Source organism: Channa argus, chromosome 1, assembly GCF_033026475.1.
Source record: "Channa argus isolate prfri chromosome 1, Channa argus male v1.0, whole genome shotgun sequence".
Classification (NCBI taxonomy): Eukaryota; Metazoa; Chordata; class Actinopteri; order Anabantiformes; family Channidae; genus Channa; species Channa argus.
In genome coordinates this window covers 43,978,505-43,996,945 of record NC_090197.1, presented here as the reverse complement: position 1 = coordinate 43,996,945, position 18,441 = coordinate 43,978,505, and the positions used below count along the sequence as shown (strand labels likewise).

Genomic DNA, 18,441 nt, shown 5'->3' with positions numbered 1-18,441 from the left:
CTTATCCACCTGCTTTGCTTGATCAACCATTTAGCTTGAGGTCTGGATACACATCAAATTAAAAGCCAGTCTGAGACTAATCAGGCCTAAATGGTCTGTTGACTGTTTAATTACTCTATGGTGGGGAGAGCTATAAACCCAGAAGAACATATCAGATTAAATAATCTGAATTGGTTTTAGTGTTAAATAAGTTATAATTATGCCCTGCAAGGACAGAAGGCTCAAATAGCCTGGAAATTTTAAGTCATTCACACTTGTATCCACAAAAACCTTTATGCTAGAAAGCACTCATAAACACAGTCATGTTTTAGTGAAAAGTAGGAGAAATGGCATAATCTGACAAACAGACAGTCATCTTCAATTTCAGTTATTAGGTGAGTAGCAAAATCATCATCATTTCAAATGTCTATCACAAAGAGACTTAATACAGTGTATCTATCTCCTCTGTGGGAAACTGTAATGGATGTGGACGTTTTAATCTGAAAGCCACTTTACTGAAGATTGAGCTGCATGCTGTGGTACAGAACATAACTGCAGCAAAGTCAGTTTAACTGTCTTATTATCCAGACAGTGAGGAAAAACAAACACTGGTGTGCAAAGCTACCAGTTTATACTGATTTCTACAAACTAGAACTGATTATCAAATATTTTTCCAAGCAGTTTAAATGGTGTAATTTTCATTTTTTGTTTCATCCAGTGTGTCTGCACCTACAGACAATAGCTGACAACAGTGTGCCAACACTAATTAACCAGGTCGAACTCAGTGTGAAATTAACGTCAGATTAATTTTCATAAGACAATTATGAGTTAGTTAGATGAGGCTTTTGTAGCAGCATGAGTATATGTAGCATGTATGAAATTGTGTATTTATCATCGTGTTTTTTCATTAACAAATCATGTTGACGGCATTTTGTCCAGTTGTCAGGAGGCTGTTTTAGGCCTTATAGAACATTTATCAGTGTGTGTCTAAGTCATTGAGTGGCTGTAACCTTCGGAGGTCATCTCTGTTTACAGTGGCACTTTTTTTTTATCTGTCACTTTGGATTGAGGTGTTTTATAAAGCTCACAGCTTCATGTGCTACAACATCCCTCAGCTGGTGTTATGGATGTTGTGAACACTCAGCCAAATGCCACTGAGCCTCTGGAATACTTCGCAGTTCATGTGCTATGCTTGTCGCACTTGTTCTCTGCTGGAGGATTGCTGTAACATGTACTTGGGGAATCCATTAACACTCTGGGGTAAAGAAGGTTTTATATAGTTTATTGCTGCCTGTAAATTACAAGCTAATGTGCTAAGCTGACTTTTGTTGTTGTGCTGTTCCACATTCAAGATTGTAACTTGCCATATGGAGGTTGAACTGCCGCACGTAAGAGACATTTTTGTGATCCATTGGCTGATAGCAGTGTCTGGTGTGGGTAGATGACATGGAAAATATTACAGTTCATAGAGTTTCACTGAGCACTGTTTGGCAAAGCTCCTCGAGCACAAGCAGTGGATCCTCAACACTAACTAGACCAAGAGTGAGTAAGCTTTTAACAAGATCAGAGAGAATAAAGTGATACATTTTACCCAGAGGCACAGCAGTATTTCTCTTACATTGAAAATCAACCAATCACATTACAGAACAACATGAAATGAAACAGGAGGTCTTCTCTTGAAATTTCAATGCATTCATCATTACTTGGTGCTTAGTTACTCTTGGTGCTTCCAGAAACTAATTTATTTTTAAAAATTTAAATATGATGATGTAAAAATGTTTTAAAAACATTTTTTTTTTATTGCGTGAGTTTAGTTTTTAGCAGACAGAAATAGAAGAATTAAAGTGCGTGTATTACCGAATTTTCGGTCATAAACAGCATAATGTCTGTTATGTTTAAGGTGTTAGCATTTTGTTGTACGTTAAATACTAAGATCTATGCCTGCTTCATCTGATAGGTTTAGAAATGCAATTCATCACTGCAGCATTCACTTGTTTGACACACCCAGTGTCAAGCTGATTGATAACTGACATACTGTAGTTTCAAGCTCAGTGTCAACTCATACGACTTATGAGCTGAGGTTTGTTCAGTGTGTACTCTGGAGATATAGAGAGCTTTAAGTCAATAACATTCAAAGACATTCAGAATCAAAGCCCTGAATGTATAGTGTTTTTCAGGTTGTCCCACATATTGTTTCATTCATTTTCTCAGTGCCCCTTCAAAGGCTTTTTCAAAGTGATGAGTGACTGTATGCTGTACAATCATCAAAAGGCTTGCAGAAGTTAGCTCATATCACAGACTGCACACAGCTCTCCAAAGATAGAGAGAGAACAGGACACAATTTCTCTGTTCGCTCACCTCCAGCTTTGTGTGCTCGGCCCCGTGGAGCCTGTTATGTGGGCATCCACAGAGACGAGTCATTTCAGGGCCATGATAAAGGTTCAGCATTGGGGAAGATACTGTGCTGTTGTGGCTGTATTTCAGCACAGTGGGGCCAACAGACTGTGTTGGCAGAGTTCTGGCTGCAGTACCCCCCACCCCCCTCCAACCCCCTCCAACCTCCTTAACGGACACAAACACACTGACATGATAGCGTTGTCTCTGTATGTCCAGCTATTTCTATGCAAGTGTATTATCCATTTGAGATACATGGGCATCTGACACACTGTATTAACACACAGCAAGTGTGCAACAGTTTTACACTGATTGAAATGTACTCACAAGAGGGTCTGAGACCGCAGTTCACAGTTGTATTAAATAGCTTAGAACTCTGTGTGTGTGTGTGTGTGTGTGTGTGTGTGTGTGTGTGTGTGTGTGTGTGCGTGTTCCTACTGGAAAAAAGTTGAGGACACTGTGTGATTGATTAGCTGTGAGTTTATCTCTCAGTCCAGCACACTGTAGCCTTGATGCACTCACCAGTGCACAAAGGGTCCCACTGCCAATGTGAAATTCACTTATAAAAGCACCTAGACTTCTATTGTAGAAAAATAAACAGCCTCACCATGGTCAGGGAGAACAGATGCTTTAATCTAGAGAGACTTGAGTGCAAGACTGATCCTTCAGATCACAATAGATGAAAGAATAAGGGAGGTCGGCCTTTGCTTCCCTGTATCCTCCACACAAATAAATGAAATAGAAAATGTGGGTATGTGTAAACAACGCACCAGAAGGCTCTAATCTCTTCAAAAATGCATAAGGGATTGCAGACAGAAGCAGTGACAGACCAGTTATCCATATAGTATTAAAGCACTTTCTAAATGCCCCTCCACTCATCTGACTTTGGTTTATTTCTCATTTTCACATCGAATTTGGTTTAATTCAAGCTTACACAGGTTTAATCTGCAGAAGAAAAATGTGGTCTGACACTTTATTTGGCTGCCATGGGTGTGCTCTGGATGACCAAGCTTTTTAATGAAGCATTTCGAAGGCCCAGCAGCCCAGCATTACTGACACAGTCTGAACACTCGAGACAGATTGGAAGTTTGTAATAAGCTCTGCTGTGCTTTTCAGGACAAAATTGTTGTGTAGAGATTTCACCTTTCAACACCAGTCTGCTTTGGGCTTTAGTATAAAGCATTCCGCTGTGCAGATGATGATCCCAAACAGGTGTTTACATTTTTTCTGGTCTGTGAATGATACTTATATAATTAATAATTACATTCGCAGCATAAATTCTAACTTAAGCCAAAGCTAAGGACATTGATTTGTGACAAATGTCAAGTGGCTATTAGAAATAGATACAGTGTATAGAGTATGTTTGGTATGATTGTGTCTTTCTGTGTGAATGGATATCAGTTTAAAGGGCTGTCTCACTTGTGGCAGCTAGAGCTATAACATGACAAGAGTGAGGCATCCATTGTCAATTCAGGTGAATAAGATGGACGGTTGCCATTATTACCACATTTTCCAAACAGATGTGTGTGCGTGTGTCTGTGTGGATCACCTTTAAAAAATGTGAATTATATTTTTGTGTATTGCTACCAGCTTTATCTAATACACAGGTACTTGGTGGAGCACACCAAGTATGAGGTTGTTTATCACCTACTACATGGTGGTTAAAGTAATAATGATAAATTACTTCAGAGAGCACAGAGTCACAGCATTTTTTTTTTTAAGACACCATAGCTTTTATTCAATTACCCTAGACGGGTCATTTTTTTATTTAAGTTCTGTTTTATTGGTCTTTCTAAAAGGCTGAAACATGAGAATGCATATCAAAGTGGTAGACTACGTAAAATCTCAGCAGTCTCTCATTATAACTGACAATTTGGTCTAGTGCATCCTTGAGATAGGTCTAAAATTTGATTGCGATCAACTGTGGCAAATTGAATTGACTGAATAAAGACACCCACCACTGGACATCATTAGTCACACTGCACATTAGGGCGTACACTGGGCCATGGAGACCAAAGAACTCTCTGTAGGGCTCTGGGATGCAATTGTGGCAAGGCATAGATCCCTGCAGCAGTGTAAAACCATTTTTAATGCTTTGAGTGTTCAGAGAAGCACAATGCCTCAATAATTGTGAAGCGGAGGAAGTTTGGAACCACTAAAGTTTGAAGTATTGAACTTAATGGGCAAACCATGCATCATCTCTTGCAAACACAAGGCACTGATCATAACTTACGTAGGTAGTATCATAGAGCGAAGCTTAATGGTCACAGCAGTATGCAGTGTTGCTGCTGGGATAGTGTTATTCATTCCTTTTAACTATACGAGTTTTATAAGAGTTTGAGTTGTTTTGTATATTTTTTATTGTATTGTGATTATGTATAACAAAAAAAAGGGGGTATTTGTTTTCTATTGGTTTTTAAATTTCTGTTTAGTACAGTAATAGATAACAGATTCGTGTGTGGAGTAAAAACTTCAGTAAATTCAGCTTATAGTGATAAATAAAGCCCTCTATTAGAAAATAGAGGGCTTGGTGGGGCGGTACTTCAGCTATCCGTTATTGCATTTATGCTTTATGGTGTTTTTATTGTCCAATATCCAGTGAGAAGACTGTGTTGCATCTGCAGCCGAGAGAGGTTGTTCTGTGCTTGCCTCGAGGATGCTGATGTGCCACTGATGGTTAGTGAAGCTGGCCTGATGTTCAAAGCCAGTACTGATCTTTTGAAGTCAGTGTCTAGCCAATTTGAATCATTCTCTCACTGAGAGCATCAGGGAGATGTGGCCTGATGAGGAGCTGAGAGCATGACTAAACACTTGCCTCTGCTTCTACATACTGTACTGTATTTTCTTGTGTAGATGGAGATGCACACTTTGACCTCAGAACAGTCTTCTCTCCTTAGCCTCACTGTCAAACACCTGCAGTTTTGGCTATAGAAATGCTTTCGAGAGAGTGTGTGATTGCCTTATTATTTTTTTTTCTGTCAGGGAATTACTTTTCTGGCACCACTGCTAATGCATGCCATGTAGTCTAATACATTAGTGGCAGCCATTTGGCCCAAGGCAGCAGAATGGGGATTTTATGGCTTTTATGATCTGAGGATTTTATTATCTGTCTCACTCTGGATAATATGATGTGTGCTCTTTGATTCCTTTGACCTCAGGTTGGTGTAGTTAAATACTACTAGTTTCAGTGTTTAAATAGATTTAAGATGGTATGGATCAAATTTTTGAACTGACTCTTGTGAAAGTTATTTGTAAATGTTTTAACTTTAACACTTTATCTGCAGAGGGAGAAGCAGTTTTGATTAAGTACTGTACGTGCTGTCAAAGATAAAGAAAAGTTTATCATGAGCAGCAAATACTAGAGTATTTTCAGTATTTATCTGAATATTTTGATTGAGCTCTTGCCTTCAGAGTGAAATCCTCTCTGCACGGATGGGGGATTAAACCTATCATCTCTCTATCTTGTCAAAAGACCAAAGTGTTGCTTTACGTCTGGTAATTGCAGAATGATCACCTTGTTCTCTGATGTAAGGTGACTTTGAGTCTTCGGTTCTAAAGGAAGATGAATACCAGATGCTCTGTTAATGTGCTGTTCCTATTTAGAATAAACAGCATAAAGAATGGTATTTACAGCGTTGATTACATCTCCTTCAGAAATAATTGAAAGCTGTTTATGAGGGCAAAAAAAAACTTTGAATGTAATCCCCTATGGTTGTTGTTAAAGATTATAGAGCCACTTTATGAACTAATGCATAATTTTGCTTTCTGGCCAATATGGATTTCTGCTCCTTGCTTGGGATCCCACTAAGCACTTCCTTTGTAGTGAGATAGACCTTGGTGTTCAGTTGGCAGAAAATGATGTCTCCCATATCCAGGTGCTCTTGTACACATGCACTGAGCCAACCAATAAATATAGCCCACCGCACTGTAACGCATGGACACTAAGATATGATGCGCTCTGAGTTCAGCTCTCCCCCTTCATACTATAGTCCCACCTCCATGCTTACTGTGCTGGAATAAGCTATCTTAATGACATGCTAATTGATTTAGTGCTGCACAGATAACGGTGGGCTGGCACACTGTGATAAAGCAAGAATTGGTCGAGCTGTTGGTTCAGGAGAGGACAGGAGTCTCAAACTCCAACTAGCTCATTCACTTTATTTGAGCACAATTTTCCACTGCATGTAAAAGATTTTTACTGTGTTGGATTTGTGTATCTACTGTGTTCTGTTTAGTAAATTATCTTGTAAGTACAGTGCATTATCTAGTTCACCCATATTAACATTACTGCAAGTTCAGACAGTGATTTTTTTTTTTTTTTTTTCATTAATTTCGTAGTCTATCTGTGGCCTGCAGAAACAGATAGTGATGGAAAACATTATGACCACTTCATTGTTCTCTCACTGACTGGCGCTGATATTACACCATAAACTCTAGGACACAAAAACAACCTTGGGTAGCATCGCCACAGTAATGAAATGCTTGTTGACAGTTAATGCAAAGTCATTTGTGACTAAATTATCTTAATTTTTAAGTACATCTTGTACAGGGATATGCAATGGTAAATCAGTACTTTGAAAATACATGATCAAATGTATCTTAATTTGTCTTTTTACACTGTAAAACATTAACATAATATTTATGCTGCATATTTTACTATGTTGGACATATAGACTTATCATAACTATTGAAATGTTTTGGCTTTTACTTGTTTTGGCTTTACTTACTTTTTACAGAGCTATTTATGCTACATTCACACAGTAAACTCTACTAGCAGCTGCAAAATAAATCTGTGGTTTATTAAATCGCCACTTTTTGTTTGTTTTTCTTTTCTTTTCTTTTTGTTAGTTTATTTTAGGAAGTAGCATTAAGAAATATGTCAAAATAAAGCTGTTGTTGTGTGATTAGTTGCTTCCACCATTTGGTTTACATGCAGTATGGGACAATGTACTGTTACATAATGAAAGGCAATGCTTATCAAAATGCTGAGCCTTTTTGTTCAAATATTTCTACCTGCATGGGCTCAGGACTCATGCAGTGGCAGCCTCTTTTGCCATTCACAGTTGGTCATTATTTGTCACCCCATCAACAAACATGCCTACAGTGTGAATATTAGGCTACAATGCTAGAGGCTAAAGTGCCTGTTCCTGTATGAAGAGCACCCGAATGCAGGATTCCTTTGTTGTGCCCATGTTATGGGGTTGAGGCTCGGTTCAGGGAGGAGGGGTGAGGACCACCGCATGCAGTGATTACTTTAGCTGTTGCTGTGTGATTGCACGTCTCTGGCATGTGATTAGGGGGAATAGGTCGTATCTCTCACAATCTCAAAGGGGGATGAAATCAGCCTTAAAGCCTGGCTTGAGGCGGTGATGCATTTGAAAGTCAATGTTTTATTTCTAAGCATAAATTACTTGATCAAGGCTTTTTTTTTGCCTAAGCTGTATTCAGAAGTAAGCGTTGCCACAGTTGAGTGTCTGTTTGCATATGTCGTGTCACACCTGTCGCAATTAAGTCAGTAGTTTTGATTCCTATAGTTATTGAAAAATGAACCAGAATTGCCTATTACCTATGTGCTCTTAGTCATTTTTTATTCCTAAAAGGTTCCATTTGTAAATCTCCATTAAACCATATAACAAGCTATTAAACTTTGGCATAGTCTTTTTATAAAACAGCACTACACAGAAAGCTAGTCGAGATGAAACGAAGATGTTCATTTTTCCAGTGATGTCCAATTGATTCAGTGACCCATAAAAGGGTGTAATTGCTCTTCAAAGTTGTGTTAAAGGTTGAAGCCGTGGTTCAGTTCAGAGTCATGCTGAGTTCTGAAGAGCTAATCCCCCATGCAGTTTGCCTTTTCTGGAAGAGCTTTGTATTGAGCTGCAGAAAAAGACATTTTCAAAGCTGTGAGCAAGCATGCATCATTACCAGGTGTGACTATAAACACATATACACTAAGCAGGCTCTTATCATTATTACACAAGCACTTCTCATTATTTGACATGATTTTGTCATTATTCGACTATATTCTGTTACTGATTATCTTCTCTTTGTGCTGATTGACAAGGGCATCTGTGGGGCACAGCCAGCAAGGCTAGCACAGTGGGAGGGGTACATGTCGCAACACAACAGGGACTCAGAGAAATGGCCGAGCACTAAGGCCAACTACACGGTGGAGCAGGGTGATGGATGGAAAAGGAGACACTTGCTGTGTGAAGGCTGTAGACCTAGAATTTAGATAAAAAGTGCTTTAGTGTACAACAACACTGCTCACTATTTGCTATTTATCAAGGGGATACATTTTTAAGCAAATCCCTGTCACCTGCTTTCGGAAAAGTTTTTAGACGCTTGTCCTCTCCGTGAAACCTAATAGTAATTGTACAGGTAAGATGACGTTGTTGAAGCCCTAGGCAGGGGTGACAAGGCCTAGAGACAACCAAGTGTGTTTACACCGCATTACTATGCAAATGCAAAAATAATTAAGCAAAGCAGCTTACTTTTTCAGATGTTATAACAACAGTGTATGTTAACAATGTGACCCAAGCTTGAACCTTTTATCAGAGCTGTCTCCTGTTTGCCTTGTGCAACGTTCCCAAACCGGACACTATCTGCTGGCCCGCTGTATCCCCAGGCTGTCTGAAGTAATCAAAGGAGGGCAGCATTAATTGCTTGACCCTGGCAGGAAGCCAGGTGGTGTGTTGGTGGGTCATCACCTGCCTGGGGAAAGGTCACCCCTCATCTTCTTATCACCCATCCTTCCCTTCACCTTCTGCGAAGACCAAGCACCATGAAGTAAAAAGTCCACTGTCTCAGTGCGTGCTGCAAAGTCACCCGAGCAAAATGCCTGCTTTATTTTCCAAGCAGCAATGCGTCGTACCTCAAAGAGAAGTAACATTCCATTGTAATAATAGCTAGAATTGGAACTGGGCCTGTGCACTTCTCTCCATAAACCTATTTCAGACAACAGTCCCATTCCTTCTACACATTGTCTATTTCTACACCCCAGCATAAACATCTTAGAAGGCTCAGTTCCAGAAAGGGCATGTTTTTTTTTCTGACTTATGGCTGATACATTCATCAAGCTCGTGCCAAGCCAATATCACACTGTCAGAAGGGAGCATGTGGCATTCTATCACCATGAGAGGCTGTGACAGAACAAGTCCTTTTCCATTACACTCTCTCAGGTCAATCTCGGATATTGCCTCTCCTCTCCTCTGTAATGCTGTTTGTTTCAGATGTTTGCACTGGTGGATTCCATAGTCCTCTCTAGGCCCTAATCAGTGTGAAACAAATTTAAGTATTACTATGTCAGTAATGCATTAAAGAGCGTGGAACTGCTCCACTCTGTATTTCTAAAGAACCGTGAGCCACACAAATGTTGTGTATTTATGGTTAAGCCTATATTTCAGTGTGAAATATTTTAATAGGGTAATAAACTGCATTTCAATTTCAGATCGATAAACAGGCCTACATAAATCCTGTACACTCACCTGCTTTCTCATTACAGGCTGACTACAGTTCAGGGCTCAAGGTTCTTCGATCTGGAGAAGCACAAATTCCTCTTTCTCCTTTAATAGGCTGACAAAGGTTTCTTCCTCCTTATCCCACACATATTAAAGTGAACAGTTGATGCGTCCAGCCTTTCCTATCATTCTGTATTCTCTGTGTTTCCTATTTTTTATTCAGTGGAGGCCATTAAGAAGCTGTCGTCCTGTAGAGCGGTCCCCAGTATGCCCCTATGTTCTCTTTGCCTGGAGCACTGAATTACTATTTATGTGCTGAACTTTGACTGTACACCACAGTCTGTCCCTGCTCAACCAGCATAGCTAAAGTGGTGTTGCTAAGAAGTTTTACTTGTCTTCTGCTTTTATGTCTTCTTTTTGGCTGAGCAAAAGGTGGATTGAAGTGGAGAAAACATGCCGTTGGGCTACTTACTGTGGCTCAGAGAAACTGCACAATGAAAACAAAATATTCTATTTTTGCAGCACCCTCAACTTTTCTCACAGTTCTTTTTATAGCCATAGACAATCTTAAAATCCAGTGTCCTGTACCAGCTTGTTTCCTCAACTGAAACAAATCAATGGGATTTGTGCCTATTTTTTAATCACTGTTAACGGTCTCTCCAGAGTGCAGAAATGAAAATGCACCCCTTCATGAAGTCATCGGATTAGATTTGTTCACAGTTATGTGATAAAAAGCACTCTCACTCTGTAATGCGAAGACCACAGATAGTTTTTCATAAAAGCTTTGATGGACATCAAATCTAATCTAAAGGATACAGAGCTAAAGTATTCTGGCAAATCCGGTACGATTTTCTGCCTTTGATGCACAGTAATTCTGCTTTCTCATTTGAAGAGGGCAAACCTCAAACTGAGCAGACAAGATTTTCTCAAAGAATGAGGTTATGCTGCAGACACTTTCTCCAATGGGAACTCTATTGATTATTTCACATGTCTGTCTAGCTATGGGATTTTTTCAGCACTTTTATGCTAGATTTGTTTTTTTGTTTTTTTGTCAGACATTTGTCCTTACTCATAAAGCCCAGAAAGTTCACGTTGTAAACTGGGAGAGTTGATTGCCTTTCTCTTGACGCTGGGCTTCACGAAAGCATGATGACATTAAGCTATAGTTTAATCCAGCTGTTCTCATAAATTTTGGAAATGTCACCAAAAATAAAATCTAAATGAGAATATTCTGTTCTGATGCATTAAAAAGATAAAAAAGAAAAAGCCAATATGAGAATTAACAACCTTTAAGCTGTTAAAACATCATATCTTATTAATTGCACTGGGGAGCATTCAAATGATGTATTCATTTGCATGTGACGCAGCAAAAATCGTAAAGAAACTTTGCATCTAGCAATGTAAATTTATTTATGATACTTTTTAAGTCTGCTTTAAACAGGATGAAAGATTTTTCCCACTTTTTAAATATTAGTCAAAGTAAGGTGGAAAATGACTGTTCGTTGTTATGCTATAAACTGTTGGCCTGTTAAGATTGTGCTGCACTTCGGGCATGCTGTACAATAACAAGCTTTAGATAAAGGAGGTTCATCATGACAAACAAAGGCAGTCGAAATAAATGAACTTTACTGAGCCAAATTGGATAATGAGCCTATCTTTTACATACTGATAATCATAGTGATAATGAGAATTGGAATCATTATTTCATTAGACGTGCCTGTGGTACCATATTCAGCAGGTAAAAACCTGTTGTTGAGCTGATAGGGGAAACAGTATTGTCAGTTGTCAGCTGTGTTATAATGTGACTGATATCACTGTGGAGTGTCATAAGCCATATGCCCATGATTAATGTTGGTACTAAAGCCTAGTGAACATCCCTGTCAAGGCATGTGCTGTTGTTTCTGAGCGTCTTAAGACAAACTAATGAAATACTACAAGGTTTAACTTTGAGAAGGAGGCTGAATACAGCATTATTAAATATGCTGTCAGCTAGGCTCTCACATTCACAGCCAAGCTCTTGGTCTGAGATGTTGTCCTGTACATCATACAACAAGACAGGATGTAATGAAGATAGACAGACTGTCTGAGCCATGACCTTCAGAGCACACACAGTACACTTGAGCTCACTTCACTCGCCAAACCCTGTGTTTAGAAGAGTTCTTCTCTCCATTTCTTTACGTCTAGTACCCTCAGATGTTTTCATATTACGCTGTTTATGTAAGACTGGCTCCGGGCTGGGGAGAAACAATTTACACAAGCCTTGTTTTAAAAAAAAAAAAAACTACTATGCAAAATAATTACCGACATTGTGTCTGCTGTAGCCAAGGCACGTTGAATGGCATTAAAGTATGAGCACTGGGTAACTTCAGCAAAGGCACTTTTCATCCCCATCTGAGAGACAGATTGAGAGAGATCTCTACAAGGCTTTGAGCCTTTTTTGTTGTTTGAGTTCTCTCAACACGACCTCATAAGATCCTATTCATCCTCTCTCCCTTCATCAGCCAGCCAGAGGTTGGACCAAAACCAGATTCAGCCTGTCACATCATCACTGAGACGTGCTATTGTCTAAACATGCGGCTGATACAGCTCCCATTGGCAGCCTTTGGTCTGTATTTAGCAAGGAGATGATTCCCTATTGGAGCTAACAAAGACATCTTTCAAGGTTAGAATATGGCCTGTGCCTGCATGTACATGTACAGTGTGTATGTACATGTGCATGTTTGTGTGCCTGTGCTTGTTTATGCACGTACAATACGATACGGCTGTATTACATTACATGGCATTTATTGATCTCTATTTGCAATAGAAGTTGAGTCTAAATTGGTTCAAGCTAGTGTAGCATCAATTAGAGTCATACAAACAAATTGTTGCCGTATTTCTTTTTCCCTGGCTGCATGCTGTGCCTTGTATTGTAGGCCTGAGAGGGCTGCATCATCTGACAGCTTTGTGGTTTCTTGTGACAGAGCAGACTTATTTATGTCTCTCATCCTCTGTGCAGCCTCTCTCAAGGCCTATGCTACAAACCACAGTGACTGCATAGCTCCTGACAGGGTATCACACTACAAAGCCCTCACACTCATGTTTGACTGGCAGCAGCCAACCTCCAATTTCCGTACGTCTGCCGTCATGAAATCTGGTTCATAGCAGTTTCTTGACATGTTTGATGTGGAAATTTTATGGTTGTATAATGAGTCTGCAACCAGTAAGGACTAATGTTCTAATGCTATGTGACCTTGAATTTACTTATGTCTTTAAGGATCTTACATCAAGAAAGGCCTTTAACTGTTTTATTTCTTTTTGCTTTAGAACCGAATAGAAACCTTAATAGAAACCCTGCCCATGTTTACATCATAATATAACAGATTATATGTATTGTAGATTTTTATTTTTGTAGATGCTAAGTGTTGGGTGATTATGAATCTTGTGTAATAATTGAGCAAAAAGATTGGATTTATTAAAACTGTTGGATCTCAACTAATAATCACATTGCAAAAGGGCTCCAAGATGGCACAATGAATGACATAAGAGGAATAAAATGTGTTTCATTGTTAGACCTCACTCTACTATCTTCACATCTTAGGTTTGCAATTCCAGTAGGGGTTTTGAAAAGAAAATTAAAAAGAAAATTAAAAGAATTTCAATTAAGTGATTTGCTGAATTGGAGGGAAACTGGCACTGATGTGGAAAAGACTTTTAATCTTGTTGAGCCACCTCTTGTTCCATTAAGCTCATATCCCCTGCTTATCACACTAATCATTCCTCCCAATGCTAGCAGTCGTGGCGATTTTTAATGAACCCATTATGTCCTGATTCAGTCCACCAGGACTGGCAGGCCCACCATACGCTCATGAAGTGGGCTGGAAACAATCAAAGTACAATCAGGCCTTCATAATGATGCTATGGCCCAGTTAGAGACAGAGAAAAATTACATGAGAAATGCCCAGTGTAGCTTTTGGAAGGTTAAAAAGCCTGGCGCCAGGAAACAAAATTAAATTCTCTGCCTGCGAGTGGGGCCATGGTCTCAGAGTTGTCTCTGTCAAACTGTTTGCAGCATTACAATGTTGGTATTGGAGGATTGTCAGTGCTAGAGAGGCTGTGGCGAACCATCTCTGAGTGAAAAGAACATGACCATAAGACAGCAGCTCAGGAGCAGAAGGAGAAAAAGTACCACACCGCCCCTGTCTGGATAACAGAAGACTGGTGTGTCGTATACACAGATCAGCCACAACAATAAATCAACCTGGTGGTTTTAATGTGATGTACAAGGATCAGCTTGGAGAAAGGTTTATTGTAGCCATGATCAACAGGTGTCATGGGACATGACTTTGCTAATGGAGTGTCCACAGTGACTCCCTGTCCAGCTCAGCATTCACTAATACTGTTGGTTCTACTTTGAGTAGTGCATGTAACTGAATGCCATTATACTTCCCTCTGTTAAAAAAAAAGTCTCTACTTCTAGCTGAAAAATGCCTCCAGATGACATCACTGCAGAAACCTTCAGTTCAGGTTATCAGATATCTTGTTGCTCACACTATGGTATGTTTAGTTATGGTCAATCTGCTTTTCCAGAGCTGCCCCAGATTACGCCATCTGAACTCGTAACAATGAAAAATGGAGATGTCATAATAATGTCATCCGGAGGACTTTTTACCTAGAAACAGAGAGATATTTTAAAATAGGATGTCAGAAGGAAGTTTAAAAGCATCAGTGTACAATTACACCCTAAACTAAAGCCATAAAGCAAATTGAAAATTGTTAAGGTTTCCCTTTAAGAGTGGCATTAATATGATCACTGGTGTACAAAAGAATACAACAGTGGTAAATACTGTATTACAGTATGTAGAGAGAGGAGGGATTGGCTGCTGTTACTGGTTGACAGTCAGAACAAGTTGTTTATAAAATGCTATCAACAGAAATGAGGAGTTGTATACAGTAAACAAATTATTTTGGCATTTGGTTTATGGAATAACATTTGTGAAATTCAGGGATGTGTTTAGTGGTGACATCAAAGGCTCCACCCTCTGTCTTTCAGTTTACTGTGGTAGTCATTTTCAGCATTCCCACCTCTGTGTATGGTGGGATCTCAAGTGTTTGATCTGATGCTCTGAGCTGCTGCGTGGGCCAGCACACTTCAGCCTACCACCTGCAGTAAAAAGCTAAATACGTTCTTTGTTTTTTTTTTTTTTCATTCAGCTCTTGTCTCGGCAGACTGCCTGTCTGTGAACTTTCTTTGTTGCATGTGGTGGTTTGGATGTGCATTCAACATGCCTGATTCCCTCCTCTGATTTTAATAGATAAGTAAGGCAAACTTCAGAAGACTTTAGACGATGCGCACTTTCTTGTGAAGACACATATCCACTACTTTTTACTGTTCGGCCTCAATAAATAACATGTTATCTGTAAATAAAAGAGTGGGTTTTATCTAGGTCATATAGAAAAAACAGTATAAAGCCAATATCAAGCCATTTAGGGGTCATAACCTGTTGTTAAAATCACTAGCTATGGGCCAGTAGGTACCTGCTCCACATGCTAGTAAAGCTTGATGTGACTTGGTTTGGCGGAAAAAATAGACTGAGTAGGTTAGATTTAGACACAAGTAGTAGTCTTAGCCCTAATTATTTTAGGCTCTAAAATAATTGTCGATCCTAAAAATACCTAAGACATTATGGTCAGTGAAGTATAAAGAAAAAAAAACGGGTTAGTGCTTCCATTTTATTTTCTCTTGCCTGTCAAAATTGCATCAAGCCTAACATCTACTGTCTACATGGCATTTTGAGTAACTTCTGTCTCAATTGGTAGGAACAACAATTTTATAACTAACAATTTGTGCAATGTTCTCCTGAGTCATCAGGCTATGATGTGCGGCACGTAGTGCACTGTACGTTCCATTTTGCAAGCGACAACATTTGGCATTTCCATATAAAATGTGTTTGCTTGTCACTTTTAAAGCTACGATATGCAACTTAAGCCAACACTAAGAGACTACTCTTCTCTTCTCATCTCACCCTCCCTCCCCCAATCGGATGTACTCAGGTATCCATCATCATGAAATTAGAGTAAATGAGAGTCCTCCAAAACTTGCAAATCAAGCAGAAATAATTTAAATTTCTTGATTGGATATAAAATTACCAGTACAATAATTTGAAAGAGTTACATGCTGTACCTTTTAAGTAAAAGGGGACTAGTCTTACACGTAGGCCCTCAAGCCCCTCATATTCAAAACTCTCACTTGTTGAGGTTCGGTGCCAATTCAGGGCTATTGTTACCCAATAATGCAACAAGTAAAATATCTACAATGGGGCACCAGTTCATAGGAGAATTGTAGTTATAATAATATGCATTCAACAAGGTCATCAAATTGCTACAAATGTAAAAAAATTTGAAAAATGATCGTACGTAATGTGTTTCCCTATTTGGTGCACAAAATTGGTTACTTGCAGTGCCACATATTGAGAATGAAATGGTTTTCGAGCAGTGATACATAGGAGGTGGTGCTCCGTCTTTTGTCATTATTCACGCCTCCCAATCGATTCTCCACTATCCCATCCAATTGGGTAACTTGACTTTTATTCATAATTAAAGCTATCTAGATGCAAATCAGTGAAAGTCAGAGGGCACATTGTGCTATATGCATATTGAGTCTTACTAACCAAGCATGTATACATGTTTTTAAAGTTTTGTTTCAAACATAAAATAACAAACACAAATGTACTCATGCCCATTTACATTATTGTCAAGAGATTAGTCTCTTAGTAATCGGTAGCACTGAATAAATGTGAATTGCAAATCTTATTGTGAGTAATTTTTTATGATCATAATGGTAAATATCTGTCTTTTGTTCCTTTCTAGTGTCAAGTAATTACAATTTTTTTTTACCTCATCAATCCACGTCAATCTCAAGGGGGGGCCTCTAGGAAAAAGTTCAGAGAGTGTTAATGTGTCTGTAACAAACTTAAGGAAGGTAAAAGAAGGTAATTTCAACCAAAGATTTAACAACTTAATTAAATGCTGTTTTGGACTAACTCTGTATTGTGTCTATGCGCATAAACAGTCATTCAGTCACTGGATGGTATTCAGTGGCAGCGCACGAATAGCTTTAGCCATCTTTTGAGCAATCATTCATTTTTACAAGAGGTGTACTGTCACATCATGTGACATGAATGTGCTGATGTTTACTATAAGACATTAAATGTAGTCCTGCTGGTTGTAGGGCCCAAATGAGTGTTTTAGATATGCAACATTGTGCAATGCTTTAAAGGATGAAAAAAAGGACTCACCATGCATCTAAGTATGGGAGGCAAGTAATAACCTCACATGCCAAATCATGTTAATCCCAAATGTAATTGATTATTTTGACAAGTGCATGTTTTACCCAGTGGTTCACACTGATGCTTTCACACTTTCTGCCTGGCTCGTGGATAATGAGGCACTTGCCACACTAGAGGTTTTAGCGCTCACTCATTTAATTTCAGTGTATTTTTTAAAATGAGACGTGCTTTTTCAGTTACAATAATTTACACGTAACAAACGTACAACCTTGTTTTCAGCTGCCACATCCACGACAAAACAATGTATATTGACCCGCATGCTGGCAGGCGACTGTTCACAGCAATATCAAACAGGAATCTACAGCACTCGCACTATTGAAATCTAAGGAGGTTTATTTAGGATATTTTAGAACTTTGATGGTTTTATATTTTTATGTGTAAGCTAATCTTGTAATGAAGAGAAAAGTAATTGATTTTCCTGCTCATCATCTATTAATACCACCTAGGGAAAAGAAACCGGGAACCTTTGAAACCTCCCCAGTGTTTAGCCCAATATAGTTATGGTGTTACCTGAATACACCACAACAATGTTATCATTTTTAAAAAAAATGAGACATAAAATTGTTACAATGCAACTTCCAAATAACAACTTTTAAGGAAATAATTATCGGTTCATTCTTTAGTCCAAGTGGATAATTGTGCTGATTTTTGAAGAAAAACTTCAGTCTGAAATTCAGTGTTCACAAGCAGGGAACAAACCAAAAACACACTGATACTAGTTTAGATGGTGGTGGTGTTATATAGGTATGGAATATTTATATTTTCTGAATATCTCAGTAAAATGTACAAATTAAAAAGTGACCAGAGTTCAACAATATTATGAATTAAAGGAAATAATATAAATTCATTTTATAGGTCTTAACATCTACTCCACCATAATGTGTATCACATTTTTCAGGTTTCAACACCTTCTGTAAAGAAATTAAACACTCCTTTCAGTTACAGGTTTTGTTAACCACACATTGACTGGGGCAAGAAATTAATCTACTAATTAATCATTGTCAAACAAAACAGAATGTATTCATGTTAGTATAAAACACAACGCACTAGCGTAGACTTACGGTAAAGTTTTTATTCTGGCTTATCTAACACGCATGTGACATAAACCCGGTAGAATGTTAAGTAAAATTAAAGTTTTCTGTCTTTAATATTTTACATTTTATTTCTACTCAGCACATTTTAACAATAATGTGAAAAAGTAAATTTAAACTAATTAATTATTTAAAATTGTAGACTTCAAGTTAATGTTATTTCAAACTAGCAACACTTTTTTACTGTGT

General features: G+C 38.5%; 1 protein-coding gene across 10 annotated transcripts in view; it reads left to right on the top strand.

Annotated features, from left to right (window-relative positions):
• macrod2 (mono-ADP ribosylhydrolase 2) overlaps positions 1-18,441 on the top strand; it is a 393,934-nt gene that overhangs the window by 314,806 nt on the left and 60,687 nt on the right. The window lies entirely within an intron of this gene.